Source organism: Pan troglodytes, chromosome 12 (genome assembly GCF_028858775.2).
Source record: "Pan troglodytes isolate AG18354 chromosome 12, NHGRI_mPanTro3-v2.0_pri, whole genome shotgun sequence".
NCBI classification, from domain to species: domain Eukaryota; kingdom Metazoa; phylum Chordata; class Mammalia; order Primates; family Hominidae; genus Pan; species Pan troglodytes.
The window spans coordinates 72,037,764-72,051,288 of NC_072410.2; the positions used below are offsets into that span (position 1 = coordinate 72,037,764).

The 13,525-nt window shown below is 36.7% G+C and overlaps 1 protein-coding gene across 28 annotated transcripts in view; it reads left to right on the forward strand.

Annotated features, from left to right (window-relative positions):
• NRXN1 (neurexin 1) overlaps positions 1-13,525 on the forward strand; it is a 1,116,221-nt gene that overhangs the window by 416,334 nt on the left and 686,362 nt on the right. The gene's annotated exons all lie outside the window — the stretch shown is intronic.

A 13,525-nucleotide genomic window follows, 5' to 3' on the forward strand; every position in this document is an offset into this window, starting at 1 on the left:
CCCTCCTCCCCTTTTTTGATCTTATTTTCCTCTTTGCTCAGAGAGGAATAGAGTATCTGTCATTTACACGTAAGAACAAAATCTCATGGCAGAATTGGCATTCCAATTTATTCCAATTTTGGGATAAAAGGCTTTGGACCTGATGGATAAATTAACCTAGCAGGAACTTGGAGGAAAAAGAGATATTCAGTCGCGTCTGGAAATCATGCCAGATGAGAGGAGGGAGGGCTACTTTAGTTGGCAGAGAACTCACATGGATTCCAAAGTCATGATTAAACAATTTATCCCCAGGTTTTCATTTCCTCTAGACTTTTCCTTGTTGAGGTCCCTGACTTATTGCCTCTCTTCTCTTATTATTTTGTCATGGTCCATATACTGGTTGGTACCATTTTACAATTTACTTACACTGACCTTCCCATATGCCTCATCCCTCACTCTTTCGGGAAGACAGTTGCATTTTGCTTTCCCACTTCACTTTTTCCTAAACATTTTCCATACAGATCCACATATTTTTACTTACCATATCATTATAGAACTATAGATAATACTACCTTGATTTTATGTGGTGATACGTCTTCACTTATATGAACCCAGGCTGGAGTGCAGTGGCATGATCTTGGCTTACTGCAAGCTCCGCCACCTGGGTTCACGCCATTCTCCTGCCTCAGCCTCCCGAGTAGCTGGGACTACAAGTGCCCGTCACCATGCCCGGGTAATTTTTTGTATTTTTAGTAGAGACAGGGTTTCACCATGTTAGCCAGTATGGTCTGGATGTCCTGACCTTGTGATCCACCCACCTGGGCCTCCCAAAGTGCTGGGATTACAGGCGTGAGCCACCACACCTGGCCTGTATGAACCATTTTAAGATAGGTTTTGCTAATGCCCGCAAGATTACTAGCCTATGAGAAAATGCAAAGAAGTCCCTTCACTCAAGGACTCATGCATTGGCCAGGCTGACACGCAGCAGATGCTCAATTTTTGACCAGCAGACTGACTGTGGTTACAGGCTAACTTTTATATTAAAAGTGTTTCATGTAGGATCAGTATGCACTATACAATATGTCATTTTGTTGTGTCAGCTGGAATGGGCTGACTCACAAAATAGCCATGTTCTAATAATAACAATAGTATATATTTGAGCTAAGTGCTCTGACTGTTCTATTCTGTACAGCCTAGTGAGCACTAGAGATGATGGCTTGGGGCTGAATGACAATTTTCTAGCTTCTCTGTGCTGTATTCCTAGGGGCAAGGTCTTCGTTTAGTGACTCAGAGAGAGTCTGGTTTAGCCCATCTAGAATAGGCAAATGGGCTTAATGTTTTCGGCAGAAGTTCAGGTATAGAAAGAAATTTTTTTTCTACCTGATTTAAAACATGGAAGATGATAGTTTTGCTTTGAAAACTTTAACAAGAAAGCTAGATGGGGTTTGTGGAAATGTCAAAGGCTTTGACAATTCTTATGTGTCATTAACCCAGTTTGTTATAGGCCCAGCCTAGTTTCTTCTAGATCTCGGAAATATTGAAATATATTTCAGTCCTTCTACTGTAATAGTGTCAGTACTTAAATGCAGAGGTCGATTACCCTTGCCTCCTTTCATGTGTAGAATAGCAGACTGCAAAAATCCTCCTTTCCTTTTAAAAGTCTTCACAATAACGCACGCAGGTTAATAATAATCTTTCCCTTATGCAAATGAGAACTCATGAGACCTCAGCAGAACACATGGCTGTGAGTGCCATCCCTGAGTTGATAGTCCTGCTAGTAGAGCACTTTACCTGCATCAGATCATTCAAACAAACCCCCATGGCATAAACACTGTAGTGCCTCAATGTGCCTATGATTGTACTAGGCTCTATACAAATGTACATGAAAAGTAGGAGCTATTGCTGAAGGGGTAAGGGAGTCAGCATATTCCAGGGAAAGCATAATAATAACATATTAAGCATTTTTTATTTCTCATAAAATTTCAACAACATCCAGTGAGTTACCCAACAGGCATGTGCCTGGGGGCATCAGGAACACAGTAAAACAACAACTTTGCAAAAACAAATCCATGAAACTGTGTGAAATAATTTGATACTTGGTATTTCAAACCTATCAGAAAGGGAGTAATGGAAGAAGAAGAAAAAAAAACAAGTTTTTGGTGGATTTCTGGTATTTTGTCTTTACTAGCCCTTTTTTGAATACATTATGATTATTATATTGCAGAGAGGGATGCACCACCAGTTTCTCAGAGCTTCATAATTGCAAAGGTAATACTCTAAGCATGAAAAGAGGTACACATAAATACTATCCCTATTTGGCAAATGAAGACATGGAGATAGGAAAAGTGAAGTAACTGACCTAGGGGAAAATAATTAGTAAGTAACAAAACTAAGCTCCCACCGAAATAATCTGAGAGCGAAATCCTTGCCCCTAACTGCCACTCTGTGTTGCTCCCCATATCATATTATAATCTCACTTCGCTTCTCTCATTCTCAGTATTTTTATGAAGATAAAATTAGACGAAATGAGCTTCGTAGGAACCTTTAGGGAAAAGAAAACAGAAAAACGCAGCCTAGATTGCTGGGATGCCAGAGAAGGGAAGATCTGATGGGGGAGAAGAAGCAGCAGGAAATATTTCTCAGATGTCCAGTTAGTTATATATGAGCTTTCAGTGGAATCTTTCCCACTCCCCGGGTTGAATTGGTCTGGAGCTGTTACCTCTGTGAACCTCTTCCCTACTCTGGAAGCCTGTACACTTTTCCTCCTCTTAAGGCAAACTAAGATAATGCTTGCTTTATTTTCCATACTGTGTAGCCAGCCATACAAACAGGAATGCACAGAAAACACATTTGGAAGTACTTTCTAGATTTTTAGATTTTCTAAAGTATTGGCTGTATACATTGCTAAGGGTAAGTTCACTTCTGTGCATTGTAGCCGTGGAGGCAAGGGAAATAAACAATTGGGGCAGAAACCAGGCACCTTGCCATAGACACTCCTCTTTGAGAGTGGATTCAGGGAGTCCCATCTGCTCAGGTCCCCAAGGAAATGGAACCCAGCTCTTCAGTCCACAAAGCATCTGGTGAGTTCTTGTTTGGAATTCAGCTTTTCAAACATAGAATCTTTCCTTTCCAGGGGACCCACAGATTTTTATTTCCCATCATTTTCAGCAGATGCCCCATAGCCCGGAACAGTATCAGCAGTTGGCATAATGAATTGTAGTGCTTTCAAATATCAAGCTAGCATAGCATGGTCTGTCAGGGGGTTCAGTGACATTTTAATTCTGAGGACTTGATACATTTTATAGAATATGACATTTTTCAGCCCAGTAGAAAGCAGCAATGAACAATGTCTGAGACTGAACATTTTCTCTTAATTTCAGCACCTACCAGAGCATCTTGTTTAAATTGCTCCATTTGCTTATGCATTAACACTTGCATGTGAGCATTATGTTAATCAACATTAAAACTATCTAGTATGGGCCAGGTGTGGAGTGGCTCATGCCTATAGTCCCAGCACTGTGGGAGGCCAAGTCAGGTAGATGACTTGAAATCAGGAGTTCAAGACCAGCCTGGCCAACATGGTGAAATCCCATCTCTATTAAAAATACAAAAAATTAGTGAAACGTGCTTGCTTAAACCTAGGAGGCAGAGGTTGCAGTGAGCCGAAATCGTGCAATTACACTCCAGCGTGGATGACAAAGCGAGACTGTCTCAAAAAATATATATAAATGTATGTGTGTGTGTATATATATACATATATATATATATATAAATATAATTACAAGCCATGTTCTAGTAATGATTATAGTATATGTTTGGGCTAAGTGATCTGGCTATTCTGCTCTGTACAGATATATATATATATATATATATATTTTTATAGTATGTGCCAGGCTCTGTGCTAGACACTGGGGCACATAGATGAGTAAGATAATGCACTCAGGAATCTGGAGAGAGAGTTGGGCAAATTAATATAGATTTACAATACAAGCTTCCTAAGTGAGGTGTGAAAAATTACTCTAATAATACAACAGAAGCTGTAGTTAGCTTTGCAGAGGACATTAGTAATAATTTTAAAGGGAAGGTAATCAAGTAATCTGAGTTTGTCTCTCTGCTCAGCTGTATACTGGGCATGATATTGTATGGGATTGAAGCGCAGTAAAATAGTTCCACTATCACAATTGGAAAAGAATAGGAAAGATAAAATGAGATGAAGGATCAGAAAACACATTGCTAAGAAAAAGAAAAACACCTTCATATAAATTTAAGTTTGTTACTTAACTAAGTTTGAGCCATATTTTTTAAAAATCTGAAGTTCATCCAAAACAAAATGAGTATTTTGGAGTTCCTCTTAATTTCTATTATGAGATGATATACTCTTGTCTTTAGATCTTTGGATCAAAGTGCTTATGTTTGGAAGGAAATTATTTCTGTGCATGGTAATTGGTGTCTTTTTTTTCCCAGGAAAATCATCACTATTGAAACACATTTAAAACAAATTAATTGCTTTTAAATGAAAATAATACTCTTATTCAGAAGCATGTGATTTTGAATAATAGGAAAATGAGATTTTTATCTTTGTGGAGTAAATATTCTGTGCACAGAAAAATTGGTGACTGAGTGTTTAGTTTTATATATAGTACATGACAATGGACTATGTACCAGGCTCTCTGTGGAGTACTAGGGATATAAGACAATTAGGTTGACATAGGTCATTTAATCAAGGTCATACTAAGTGAATTGCCCTTGAAATATGGACGTATTTTTGTGAGCCTAGGTTTCTAAATTTGAATTAAACAGGAATAACAATAAATTGTTGTAGATAACTCATTGCATTAAATTAGTTAAGATGAATGGCTTTAGAATCAGACACTCCCAGATTCCAATCTTGGCTCCCTTAAACTTGGTAGTTGTATCACCTGAGGTAAGATAGTTGATGTTTCTGTGCTTCAGTTTATTTCCCCTGTAAAGCATTAAGTGAGACTATGTAATTGAGGCTCTGAGAGTAGTGCCTGGTATATTGTAATATCTCAATCAAGTATAAACTTTATTAATACTCTATTAATATAGTGAGGATTAGCTACAGTTATCTTGCAGACAGGGCCTTCTCATGGACTTATAACCTATGCAGTCACATGGGGCTCCACACATAGAAGGGCCCTGCTCTTCATTTAATATCTTCTTCTTGTCATCTTGAAATTCTTAATAACTTTTGAACAGGGGGCTTCTCATTTTCATTTTACATTGACCCCTACAAATATGTGAATCGTCCTGGTTGCAGATGAATTTATGAGATTTTGCACACATTGTCTCATATTAAAAGTTGTTTCATTTAATTGTTCTAAGAGCTTTGTGAGAAAATTGAATTAACTTGGAGACCACAAATTATACATAATATTATCAGAGCCATATCCCTAATATGTGAAAAAAGTCAGAAGGAAACCTGTTTATTGACTCCAAGCCCAGTGTGCTTTCCATTTTGCTATCCTAAATTATGGCATCCACTATCTAATGTATCAAAAATTGGTAAAGATAAATAAGAAACTGGAATTTTTTTTTAAAATATGGGTACCTTGTAAAGGAACTGAATTGGGAATAGTCAGTTAATTTTTATAGTTCAAATTCAAGTAATTATTTTAGTTCTTAAGAATGTTATCATTGTCATCATCAGATTTCATTTCGCATTACTTTTCAGAAGCAATTAGTCTTCCCTGCCAGTGTTCACTACCTGTAAACCAAGCAGAGTCTCATATGAGCGTGTGAAATGTTTGTTTGAAAGAGTAAATTGACCTTATTCAGTAACATTTTCTTCCCCACGGTATCCAGGCTATAAGGTGTGATCATCAAGGATTGAAACCAATCTTTCATTAACATTACCTTTAGTTATTACTTAATAATTATTTGGTTTATTATTTGTTTAACAATACGTGTATATAAAGCTACATAGAAGATATAGGAACAATTTTTAAACAAGGACATGCAACTAAAAGCTGTAGTTTTTAGGTAGTTTAAAAGGAAATAAAGCCCATGAACAACTCGTAGCATACCTAGAGATTTACTAAACAAGATATGGATGTGAACCAGCAGCATGTGCATCACCTAAGAGCTTGTTAAAGATGAAAAGACTCATGCCCCTTCCCATGATCTACTGAGTCTACATTTTAGTAAGATCCCCAAGTGATTTAATATACATATTAAAGTTTGAAAATCACTGAGCTAGAGCACGTCAACCACCATATTATATTGTCATCATTGACAGTATTGGTGCACAATTATTTTATGGATCACTAAACACTGCCAATTAATCTAAATCAGGATATACCTTGATTGCAACTCAAATCCAGATTTTAGAAATAATAAATGTAAAACTGCTGATTTGTAGCTCAGTAGGGACTCTGAGGCTTACAGTTGGAGTCTCAGCATCTCGGTGTCAAGATCCCACAGAAGCTCTCATTTACCCAGGTGGGCTTCTCATTTACCCCCAGGCCCCAGGTGGGCTTGGCCTTCTTTCTGGAGATGGAAGTCAGGATCTTCTCATCTGATTGCGCTGAGGGCAGATGAGCCATGAGGACTCTTGTAGGGATAATCCCCTAACAATCCAAATTAGGAGCAGCTGCAGTCTTGGAATGATGTGCGTTGACTATCCAAGTAATAAGCTTTGGATTCTGAAATAGTTGGACCTAAGCCCATGACCATTAAAGTAAAATGCCTGTGTGTTTTAATATCAATTCAAAACTAGGTCTCCTTTACTTTTTTTTTTTTATTTTTAGAGTCCTGCTTTCATAGCAAAAATTTTTCACTTGCCAAAATGCAGAAAATCACTGTGTGCAGGTTTACTGTGGTTAATTATCATTTCTGTATGGTAATATCCTCATGCTGAATTCTGTATATATTCTTTATTTTTAGGCCATGGTTTATATAGGATTATTTTACCTTACCACAATTTGCTAACTTATGTATTTATTTCCATTTTAATGACTTTGTAATATAATGGCTTATGCCCTAAAGGAAGTAAACTCTTCCTTGGATATAAATTGGACAGTTGGGGATTTGCAGTCTTAAGCAACCATTTAGGGGAATGCTGCTTCTGCAGCATGAATTTTGTAAAGAGTCCCTTAGAGGCACCCATGAAGTATGGCACCTCTCTAAACTGAAGCACACCTCCCTTGAAATTTTCTTGGTGATTAGATGAACAAAGGGATGCCTTTAACTGACACAAGTAGAAACATCATTATTTCCAGAGAGCTTGTGAGTGTATGCTTACATCATGTTTATAAAAAGACAACTTTGTCTGAAGTGAGCTGGCTGCAGGCTTTGCAGAGAACAAGGAGGTGTCGCAGACTCTCACATTTTCTTTAGGACATCAGAATTTTATGGCATTTTATCCCTTTTCACACTATCTTCCCCTAAACTGAATTTGTATTTGGAGGCTATTTGTTCCAAAATATATATTCAAACTAAATTAGGCTTCGTTAGATGACAATAACACTGAAAATACCACCACCACCCCTACTGTCCACCCAGAAAAATGCAGCATTTTTTCACTTCATTTGCAGTCTTAATAAACTCTTTCTTTTTGTCTTTGAAATACACATAACACACGAAGCAATTAAATGTCAAGTGGAATACTTATAAATGTAGATTAACCACAAAGGAAGAATTTTGCATTCCTAGTAGTTTTTCTTTAAGTATTACTTCTGATCCTCAAATTAAAACTATCACTTCTTTTTTCAATTCTAAAACTTTATTATTCTTTAATTTTCAATCTTACTGAGAGGGAAGAACTGACTGGAAAATTGATGGGTGGCTTGGGAAAAGATAACTATGACATGTAGCCAAATGAATATATTCTAATATGAAAGAAGTTTTATTTTGTTATTATGATTATTATTATTATTATGGTATGAGCAGCTCACATAGGATCTACCCACTTAGCAAATATGTAAATGTGCAATATAGTATTGTTATGTAGAGGCACAATGTTATACAGCAGATCTCTAGAATTTATTCTTCTTGCATAATGAAATTTTATAATTATTGATTGGCAACTCCCCATTTCTCCCCTGCCCCAGGCCCTGGCAACCACAATTCTATTCTTTGCTTCTATGACATAGACTGTTTTAGATATTTCTTGTAAGTGGAATCATGCAGTATTTATCTTTCTGTGACTGGCTTATTCACTTGGCATAATGTCCTCAGGTTCATTCTTGTTGACGTATATTGCAGGATTTCCTTCTTCCTTTTTTTTTTTTTTTTTTTTTTTTTTTTTTTTTTTTTTTCTGAAACAGAGTCTTACTCTGTTGGCCAGGCAGGAGTGCAGTGGCGTAATCTTAGCTCACTGCACCCTCCACCTCCCGGGTTCAACCATTCTTCTGCCTCAGCCTCCCGGGTAGCTGGGATTATAGGCTTATGCCACCATGCCTGGCTAATTTTTGTATTTTTTGGCAGAGACGGGGTTTCACCATGTTGGCCAGGCTGGTCTTGAACTCCTGACTTTAAGCGATCTGCCTGCCTTGGCCTCCCAAAGTGCTAGGATTACAGGCTCCTGGCTGATTCTCTTCTTTTTTAAGGCGGAATAATTTTCCCTTGTATGTATATACCACGTTTTAAAAAATCCAGTCATCCATCAATGGATATTTAGGTTGTGTGCTCATCCTGGCTATTGTGAAGAGTACTACAGTGATCATAGGAGTACAAATATCTCTTAAAAATTCTGACTTCATTTTTGTTTTGGCTGAATATTCAGAAGTGGGATTGCTGCATCATATAATAATTCTATTTTTATTTTCTTGAGGAACCTCCATACTGTTTTCTAAAGCAGCTGCACCATTTTGCATGTTCACTAACAGTGTACACAGCTTCCAGTTTATCCACATCCTCTCCAACAGTTGTTGTTTTTTTCTTTTTTGTCTTTTTTAATAATAGCCAGCCTAACAGGCATGAGGTGATATCTCACTGTAGTTTTAATTTGCATTTCTCTGGTGATTACTGACATTGGGTATCTTTTTACATACCTGTTGGCCATTTGTATTTCTTCTTTGAAGAAATGTTTATTCAAGTCCGTAGCCCATTTTTAATTGGGTTATTGTTGTCATTGCTGTTGAGTTTCTACTGGAGAATAGGGCAACTCCTCCAAATGTGTTCATTTATTCTACAAGCCCTCACTGAGTGCCAACAGTATCTTCAGCACTGACTAGATGCTGGATTTACAAATATGGATAATTCACATTGCCTCGGCCAGGTTCCAAAGACTCACACTAATAAAAATGAATTACAATGCCTTTAATTCAATAATAAAATGTATTCAATGACCACAACATAATTGGCACTGATCTAGATGCTAAATAAGCATAGAAACAGGATTAAGACATGGTTCAGGAGAGATAAACACATACTCAATTAGATATTTCTGCTTTTTCATCTCACCTTTGAATTATCTCTATCATAGCATTTATTGCTACTGTAATGTAATTTTACCAGTATTTGATCAACTGGGGTTTCCCAAGTAGATGAAACCCTAAAGCCCTAAGACATCTGTTGTATGTAATGGTGCTAGTTATGTATCCTCCTTGGGAGAATTGAGGAAATACTCAAATACCTTTCTGTTTTCTCTGTTTCAGATGAGGATTTGGGTTGAAAAAAGCTGGATAGTAATTTTTGTGATGGTAGAGATTGTGACTTTTATTTCTTTAATGGTATAACTTGGGGCATAGTAGGTATTCTATAACCTTTGTGTAGATTCATTATAATTACATTCAAATGAAACAGGTTCCATAATAGAGATTTATGCTACATTCTATTGCAACGCAGTATAGGGATGGTGACTGAGAAATATTTAGGAAAAGGCTTTCCCAAGGAGGTAACATTTGAGAAAAGTAGTATGGCACTGAATGAAAAGTAGTATGTCACCAAGTAAACAAAAATAGAGATAAGAGTCGAGACAGGAAAAGTTGGAGAAAAGGTGCAGGTGTAAAATAATAAATGATGTGTTTAGGGTATATCTGGAATTAGTGTGTCTGCAGAAAAGATGCATGGGGAAAAGAGGTCAACAATTGTGCTGGATAAAAGTTTGGATAAATGATGTTGAAATGGATAAAGTAATGACAGGATGTGACTGCTGCAGGAAAGGAATTGGGTTTTACCATGTAGGTCAGTGGTTCAGAGTTTTGTGCATAAGCATCATCTGAGAGCTTATTAAACTGCAGCTTCATGTCCCCCTTGCTTCTGATTCAACAGTAGACCTGCATTTTTAACAGAAATATAAGGTGATACAGAAGCAAATGATGCAAGGGAAACAACTTCACCCTAATCAAGGCTGCTGTTTATTATTCACTGCCATGGATATTTCTAGAAAACTCTGCATAGAATCAGCATTTTATAGGAATAAATGATCAAAAGAGCCTAAGCCTCCATGTAAATATACTGAAACAGATCCAGTGGGAGATACAGTGTAGAGATTCTTCAAAGGTAGAATTAAGATGACTTTTTACAGTTTTGGAGAAAGAAGAATACAAAATACAAACACAAGCAAAATTTACATATTTCTGCCCAAACAAAGCAATCAAACCAGATATGCCTCAGATTAAAGTGAAAAGGAGTGGGGAGCTTGAGTGGTGGGAAGCATGAAGGAACTAACAAAACTGGCTTCATGAGATGCAGTTTTTAATCGTTTAGACTGCCCAGTGATCAAGGTTGACCAGTCTATGTGGAGTGCAACGCAATGCATTTTATTCAACTTCTATGAGCACTAGGGTTTTCATCTTTCAAGTGAAAGCATTAATCTCTGTGTACCTTAAGGTCCCTCTCTACAGTAATATTTAAGTTCTGTGGTTGCAAACACAGAAAACATGTTTTTATATAAAGTTCTTAAAGTTCTTACTGAAAAGTCATCTAGCCAAAGGGGTCCCAGCATATCACACTAAGTGACCTTAGTTATTCTAAAAAGGTAAGAGAGACAAGAATTTTCTACCACTACCATCTCCTTGATCAAAAGCAAACTAACAAACCAAATCCTCTTCAAATTTAAGAAAAAAGTGTGTTGAAAGAGATTCCTATCTGCCTGCTTAGTTTTTCTTTCTTTCTTTTTCCCCTTTTAAGTAAAGTTGGGCAAAGCATCCAAGAGTCAGATTATCAAGAAGCAGCACAAGATGTAAAAGTCTGCCTCTGCCCACATCCCCACAGCCTTTCTGAGCCAGCCAACGGCTTTGATGCTAGAGCTCAGCATTCTCATTAAGTTTTACAGGTTTCCATCAAACAGCTTCACTGCTTTAAACCTGAAGCTGGTCCCCATAGTCCAGTCATAGGGTATATGATCAAAACACATGATGTTTTTAAAAATTCAAAATACTGGATATGCTTCCACTGCTCCATGCCTCTCTATATTCTAGCAAAGTTAGATGGATAAGCTCTGTGTGCGGTTGCCTCATAGTCCATTTTTAAATAATTGTTTGATTCTGTGAAAGGTATGGTGCTTGTTAACAGGTGAGAGATCTCTTCCAGAGGATAGATGTTAAGAATGATTATCTTTAGGAAATGATTTCTAGGAGAGTTTTTGACTGCAAACTCTTGGCAAGGACCAGGAAATATCAGGGGCAGACTGCGTCTTCTGTTCTAGCTCTGCTGGCCCCAGGGCTGGAGTCCATTAAAGAATATAAATCAAAGAGTGAGAAGCCATCCCTGTAGTTGGTCCTATGATCACACATGCTAAGCAAGCAGTGTGTAATTATGGGAGGACATTAAAATGCCAGTGGAAGAGATGGATGAGATTCAAAACATGCTTTCTTTTCTGGGTCAGTAAAATCTGTTTCCTTTTTTGCCAGAATACATGTTCCCTTTTATTCTATGAAGAATAGAAAGTGTATCTGAGCCATCAGTAATTTTAAAAGAAAGGAAGGGAAGAAGGGAGCAAAGGGGGCAGAAAGGGAGAGAAAAAGAAAGGAAGGAAGGAAGGAAACTTCCTTTTGATAATCATCTTTCTTGATGGAAAAAATAATGTACAAAATTTAAAAATAAGAGCAATTTTTGGAAAGTGATTGTTGATTCTGGAAAAGAAATTCTGAACAGTGAAGAGATCTTTAAAGATAAACAAAACTGAAACTTAAATATAGAGGATCTCTATGAAGCTTGAGAGAAAAAAAAAAAGAAAAATGAACATTAGAGACACCTAACTTTCAGTGGAATTTTTAGGGAGGCCAAAATCTTCTCTGAGGATGTATCAGGAAGAGATCTCTACCCTCTTTTTTCCATTTATCAACCTGGATGGTGATTTTTTTTGTTTTGTTTTGGTCCTGATATCCCATACAGAATATAGTACATGTGTGCTGTCTGTATTTTCTGTGCCACATAGTTGATGAATTTTCCAAATCTCATTGAAATCCTATGGAGTCCATTAAATCTTAGCCATTTAGATTTTCAGCCTTTTGCATAAGGCCTTAAAATTTTAAAGAAAATAAAAAAGATGAGATCATTTAGTCTTATTTAAAATGAGAAAACTGAAGGGACATGTTTCACCCTCACTTTTAACAACTCATAACTGGGTCTTATGATTCTTGGTCCAGTCTCTTTATAACTCTATTAGCTTCTGTATATTTCTTAGCTCCATGTAACCGGTGAACATTGCAGATCAAATATGTGACAGTTCTGTTTGATAACACCGGTTTGTGTCTCACTAACCCATGAAACAGAATTACCTTAGAACAAGGAAGGAGCAGACCTGTCTTATGCAGTGGTACATTTTAATGATATTTAAATGTACTCCAGTGTATGATGTGTATGGCATACATGGCAAACACTGAATAAACTGAAGTGGTTTTTAAATCCTTCAGGTCAACTCTATACAAGCTTAAGAAAGTCCACTAAAAACAGTCCTTAATGGACGGCAACATTGTTAGGAAAAACTTACAAATACATCAGGTTAATTTCAAATTTCAGATTCTTGTCACCACTCTTCCCATCCATCGCTTGGCAAGGGTGAACATTTTGGATATCTTTGAACAACTGACTTTCTTATAATTACATTGTAGAAGTCAAGATCATAATTACTGAGAGTTATTTGAATAATCAATTGTGATAACTCGAATGACATAATTCTTCAGAATTTCTGTTGTTTTGGTACCATCCTGAAAAACAGGTGTCTAGCATGCATGTCAAACCACGTATTATACTACTTGAAGAACAGATCCAAGAGTTAAATTCTCAAAAACCCTGTTTGGATGTTTTGGAGACTGCCTTCAGTCTGATGAATGCTGAAACACATGGGATCTTCACAACACACTGATTTAATTTACTTTTATTTTTCTCGTAGGTAGTCATGTTTTTCCATAAGCTTAAAATGTTAACACTAGAAAAAATATAAAGAGTATATATCATACTGTTTAGGGAAATAAACCCTGTAGTTAAATAGGTGAATAAATTAAGGCACAGTGAGATTAAGTGACTTCTTCCAAATTATTATTATTTTTTTTGCCAAGATGTCTCATCAGTCAGGTATCCTTGATGAATTCACTAAGATCTTCAACTTAATAAAATAATAACCATATTGGTAGAA